Source organism: Tamandua tetradactyla, chromosome 6 (assembly GCF_023851605.1).
Source record: "Tamandua tetradactyla isolate mTamTet1 chromosome 6, mTamTet1.pri, whole genome shotgun sequence".
In the NCBI taxonomy this organism is placed as follows: Eukaryota; Metazoa; Chordata; class Mammalia; order Pilosa; family Myrmecophagidae; genus Tamandua; species Tamandua tetradactyla.
In genome coordinates, this window is record NC_135332.1 from 64564103 (window position 1) to 64570102 (window position 6000).

Genomic DNA, 6000 nt, shown 5'->3' on the forward strand with positions numbered 1-6000 from the left:
CCTTCCTCACATTTAAGAAAACGAAAAAAAAAAAAAAAAAGGCGTGCGTGTCATGTTTTCTGGTTAGTATTTATGCATTTCTTTCCAAAGCTTGGGAACTTTCAAAGCCCTGTAAGCATTATGGTAATTTCTGTAGTGATGATAGTTATATTAACATCTTACACAGCTCACAGCTTTTCCACAGACAGACTCATTTATCTCCATGGGTTTTTATAATAAAAGGTATTTACATATTATACATATTTACAATTCTTTCCCACCACCGAAACCAAGCACATTTCCACAAGCATGGCTCATGAATGTCTTATGAACTGAAAACACTGAAATATTCACTGTTCTCTCCTCACGTGTTTCACAGTCCTTTTCGGGTTTGTAATTTACCCTTCTGATTACTTCTTCCCAGGCCTCATTTACACATCCATGGGACTCATCATTTTTGCTGTTCTGAAAAGTCTTCAGCACTCCGAATCATGAGCTCCTGGGCCCATCCTCCTTTCCTTTCAGCTAAATCTCCTAAAACTCTTTTTTACAAGTTGTCTGGTTTTTCTTTTCTTCCTTTTTTTCAGTTCCACTGCATTTAAGAAATGCTTATTGAACATCTGCCAGGTCCAGGCCCCATACTTGGCACGCAGACCACGAAGGTGGATTATTTTCTCCAGCAAAGGAAATTGCCACCTGCCCGTGGGTGTCACACTTATGAGCAGTGTGTGCACAGGGCATTAAGGCTGGACAGAGGTGTGGCTGGAAGGGCAGGAACTGCCATTGCTTGGGGTTAGACAAGGCTCCTGACCTAGCTCCATCACTAAATCAGCTCTGGGATCTGGGATCTGGGAGATATCAGGACCACCTCACTGTCAGGTTCCTTATCTGAAGAAGAAAAAATAAAAGGCAGGAGGCATGATTATGAACCCTACTATGCCAACCACACAGAGCTGTGTGTGGTAAAGGAAAGCACGAATTAACATGCTCTGTCCACCAGGGAGTTTTAAAATACTCGTTGTGGTTCTGAGACCTCACAGGTACTATAATGGACATCTGCTTTTGCCTGCGCAGGCTTCATTCCCCTTTCTTCTAGAATCAGCATCCTGATGCCTGTGGGGGAAACCCATCTTCCACTATTGGGGCATGTGAAGAAGGTGGGGCTGGCTTTTCTCCCCCCAGGGATAGGCAGGGGGCCTGGCCTGCAAGTTGGCATATCCCTCTCTTCTGACCCCAGTGACTGGGTAGTAGTCATATGATCCAAATTGCCCTGGCTCAGTCTGGGGACATGTGCTGACTTAGACTTGATGGATGGAATACAAGTTGTCCAGTTAAATTTAAGCAACAGGTAACAGCAACAAATAATTTTATATTGTAAGTATGTCCCAAATATTTGCTAAATCTGGTAACCTTAGTTGGACTATTAAAGGAAATCTTTGTTTCTGCTAAGTGTGTAGAATATAAGCCTGGTGCTGCTAGGGCCACAATAGGGAGAAGCCTTCCTGAGGGTGGTGCCAATTAAAGGGAAGCAGAGCTGAGAGCTAAATGAAGGCAGGTACCTGATGAATCACTTGAGAAGCCTGATCAAGCCGTGCCTGAAGCTAGAGCTATTTCTGGACCCCTCAGTTTCATGAGCCAAGAAAGTCCATTCTTGCCTATTGTAAATTGGTTTTCTGTCACTTGTAACAAAGCAATCATGATTTGCTAAGTCTTCTTTTTCAATAGTTAAGCTTGAAAGACTCTAAAAGCCTCTGCTATGTGTTTGTCCAGACTTTGCATTGATAGGGAGAAGAGAAGGCTCAGTCTGAAGCGTAATGAGAAAAAAGCTTAAATTAATCCAAATATACCAGTTAGCTCTGTTTGAGATGGAATTTCATTTTCCTTTTTAACAAAAGGCAGTATTACACTACTGCAGAGAAGATCACGTTTTTATAGCTGTCTTCTCTCTGCAGAAAAGGCATCAGGAAGACCCCTTGGTCCTGCTGAGCCGGAGGGTCCAGGCCACAAGGCCAGTGACATCACTATGAAAGGAATCAGAACCGCCGGTGCGAGGTGGGGTGGACTCGGAGTTGCTTCTCTGCCAGAATCCAACACTGGCTGGGCAACATGACGGCTTCTGTCCTCCAAGAACCTGGAACTAACAGTGCTTGCTGGTCTGCTGAGAGTGGAGCAGAGACAGGCTAGGTCCTACAAAGACACAGCTTGCTTCCCAGATAGGATTGAGAGAAAGCTGGTGAACTGCATTAATGTATCTAAAAGGAGCTGTGGAGCCCCAGTAAGACTCAGCTAGGGGAGACAAGGGCAGGCAAAGCCCAGGCCTCTCAGTCTGATGAGGCTGTCTTGCTCCATTGACTTGGACACTCAAACTTCCTTGCTCAGTTCACCCTCGTGGAGATTGATGCTGGTCAACCAGCACTTCCCAAGCTCAACCCTTCCCTTTGCTGTGAATCCAGCCACCAATTCCGGAGAGTTCTGACTTCACACCTACCTTGCCTAAGAGAGTAGAATGCACTGATCGGCTGGTGCAAACAGTCTGGTTGAGGAGACAGGTGTATTTCTAAGTGAATATAATAGAACCCCATCTTCTTTTACCGCATAGCTGACCCCATTCTCAGTCCCACCAGGTGTGGTCTGTCTCCAGCTACTGTGGAGTAGGGGGAGGATGGAGAGACACTGAAGGAGACTCATCATCGGTGAGTGTCATCTCCCTGCAGGCTGTCCACAGCTAGGGGGCCTGTGATGACACAGGTGACATGTTTGGATGTCAGGGATGGCAGGGGAGCAGGAACCAGCCCTACGTTAGATACTGGCCTGTCTACCCACCGTCTTCTCTGTCCAGCACATTGGATCGACAAAGGTTCTGGCCATATTCTCTCCACTTTCTGCTGATTCCATGCGAGGAAAGCTTTGGTGTGGGAGCAGTCTGGAAGATGATACTGGAGGGATTGTACTCTGGGCTACTCATGCTTCTCCTAAAGTGTCTGAAATCATACATGCAGCTCACATTGCAAGGATTGATTTGCTTCTGCAAAACCCACCTGGTATCTAGGAAAGACTGTTAACAAAACTTAGACCGTTTTATGAAAGCCTTAAAGCTTACTCATACTGATGGCAATGAAAGGCACCTAACTCAAACAATTTTCCCCAAATTCCTTGATGTGTCCTTTTACCACTGGAAGGAGAAGATGTTTCACTGCACCCCCCTCCTACATTTATACCCATTTCTAGGCTCTTTATCAACAGGAAACACTCATTGAGCCATTCATTTCGTTCGTTCAGTAAATATTCAGGATTTCCTATGCGTCAGGAATTTTCCTAAGGGGATGTGATGATGCCCAGCAGAGACACAGTACTTGTTCTAGTGGAGCTTAAAGTCTAAGCAATATTTCGTTGTTATTGCTTTCAATGGCAGCAGGTAATTGTGATTTGTTCCGGGAAGAAAGAGAGAGGACTATTGTGGGAATGGATGAGACAGAAAATCTGATTTGTTACCCCAGGTTAGAAAACGTCTCTAAGGAGGTAACTTTTCAGATGACTCTGAAAGATAAATGGGTGATGGTGGGCCAAGAATGAGTGGACTTGCGCTTTAGGGCACAGAGAAGAGCATGTGAGAAGGCCTTGACTCCTGAAGGTCACCAGGTTTGGGGAGCTAGGGACAGTGAGAGATGAGTAGGAGTAGAGAAAGGTGGGGCTGGAGAGACAGGCAGAGGCCTGATGTGAGCGTTCAGGAGTCTGATAACCAGGGTGCAGTGCAAACCCCCCCACAGCCCTGAGCAGAGGCGTGGCACGCTCTGCAGTATGCTTGGTCCGCTGGATGGAGAATGGGCAAGGGAGACCCAAGGAGCCACGGGGAGCTGGCTCTGGGGAGCCTGCAGTAGACCAGGTATGAGGTGGTGCTGGCTGGGACCAGGAGGGTGGTGGTGGCGATGGAGACAAAATAAGCGCCCTTGAGGGACATTCAGGGGATACACTCAACAATGCTTCGGATGGCCAATGAAAACAGAACCATTCATTCTCCACGTGCCAACAAAATGAAGGTCTTCAGCCTGTATGGCTTGGGACCAGCCGCTGGAGGGAGGTGAACTTGTCAAGGAAATACTGCCTAGAGAGGCCTCTTGGCATATGCCAACATTAGGAACACCCTGCCCAGCCCCCCGCCATTGCCTTTTCTCCGTCCAGTATCCTAAGATCACCAGTGTTTGTTAATCACTTACCTGATCTCAGCGGCTTGTTGATCACTTACCTGATCTCTGTCTTCTCACTCAGGGAAGAGTCCCATTTCCCTGGTTCTCCTAACACTTTGTTGCTTTTCTAGTTCTTAGTTGTTTTTTTTACGTTGCACTACGCATGACCTGTGCATATGTATTAGGCACGCTCCCGAACTATCCCACAGATTGAGGAAGGTGAAGATTATAACTCATTTGTTTTCTATGAGTTATAAATATAACTCCCACAGTACCTGGCATACCTGGATCCAATCATGAGTGGGGACACATTTAACTGTGGTCAGAATGTGGCTAAACATTGGATTTGATGGCGGGGACAATGTAATCGTTAACATTTACAGAGCCCTACTGGGTTAGGCAATATCGCAGGTACTTTGCACAAATGAACTCATTTCATGCTCATAACTTATCTTTTAGGTAGAAGCTATATTGTCCCCATTTTATGGAGGGAGAAACTGAGGCATAGAGAAGTTTTTAAACACACTGGTTGAGAAATAAGCGAGGAGCTCAGCTCTCTGACCCATGAGTCAGAAATGGGACTTCTTCAAGCCCACAGAGAATGGCCTCTTGCAAGTTTGGACCCAAAGCTCTTTCCTGTGCAGTGAAGCATTTCACCAAACAGCTGCTCCCCTTCCCTGAAATAGAGAGGAATTAAAGGGTCATGTGTTGACCAGGGAACTTATTCTCCAGAGGCTAAAGGGGCAGTCCTCCAGGGCCTGCTTTGACAATATCTGCTTACCTCTTAGCTATTTTAAAGACCGGAGACATTCTCCAACTGTGTCTTGGACTTTTAGAACCTGATTCAATGACACTGTAATAGAGGTAGGACGACAGCCAAGTGACTTCGAGGTCCACCTTCTCTCTAATTCTGATTTAGGACTGGACTGTTAGGACTGTGTGTGTCCACGAGAGGGCGGACGTCAGCTGCGAGTGGAGTCCGCCCAGCTCAGTGGGAGGAGAGAGGAGGGAAAAGCGGGCCTGGGTCTCCCCTTGCTTCTTTTGGGACCATTGTGATTTTCGGAGTGGGTCGGAAGTGGCACCGACCACTTAAAGAGTGGTATCCGACCTTAAAGAGGTGCAAATAGGACTTTGTACAGAAAATATTTATGTTCAAACAGGAGTCATTGCAGGCAAAAGCTAAGACTTTTGAAACAGTTGACCACACAGGAATGCTAGATAAGCTCAAGAGAAGCAATCGCTTCTTCTAATAGAGCAGCATTCTAGAAATAAACAATAATAATAATTTCAATTTTTGAGTATTTACGGTAAGCCAGTTTGCTCCCCTTCCATCTATCTACTTGACATCTTAAAGTCAACACACATTCTACTTATCGAAATCTAAATTCATACTCTCTTCCCAGCCCACAAAACCTGGGCCCCTCCAGCAGTTTCTCCCTCGCTCGATATGTGGCACCCTCACCTATTCAGCTATTCATTCTAGAAACCTAGTGTCCCTGAGAAATTAAGAACTAAAAAAAGATTATGATTACTGAATCATTATACGGATGCTCTTTTTACTTTCTAGTGTATTAAAATAGCCACAGGATACCTGCAAATACTGAACTTTAACCTAGCTGCCTGGACTTTTGATAATGATTGTATAACTATACAACCTTTATCCTGTGGTTGTAGAAACCTTGCGACTGGCCCTGTTTGTAACCACTAATATTGCTTTTCAACTTCAGAGTCTTATGATCACAAAAGACAGCCCCTAAGGTTTATTAATGAAAAGAACTTGAGTCAGTGCAGGGCTAACCCACCCCGATTCCTAAACGAGCTTGTTAGATGAAGCTGG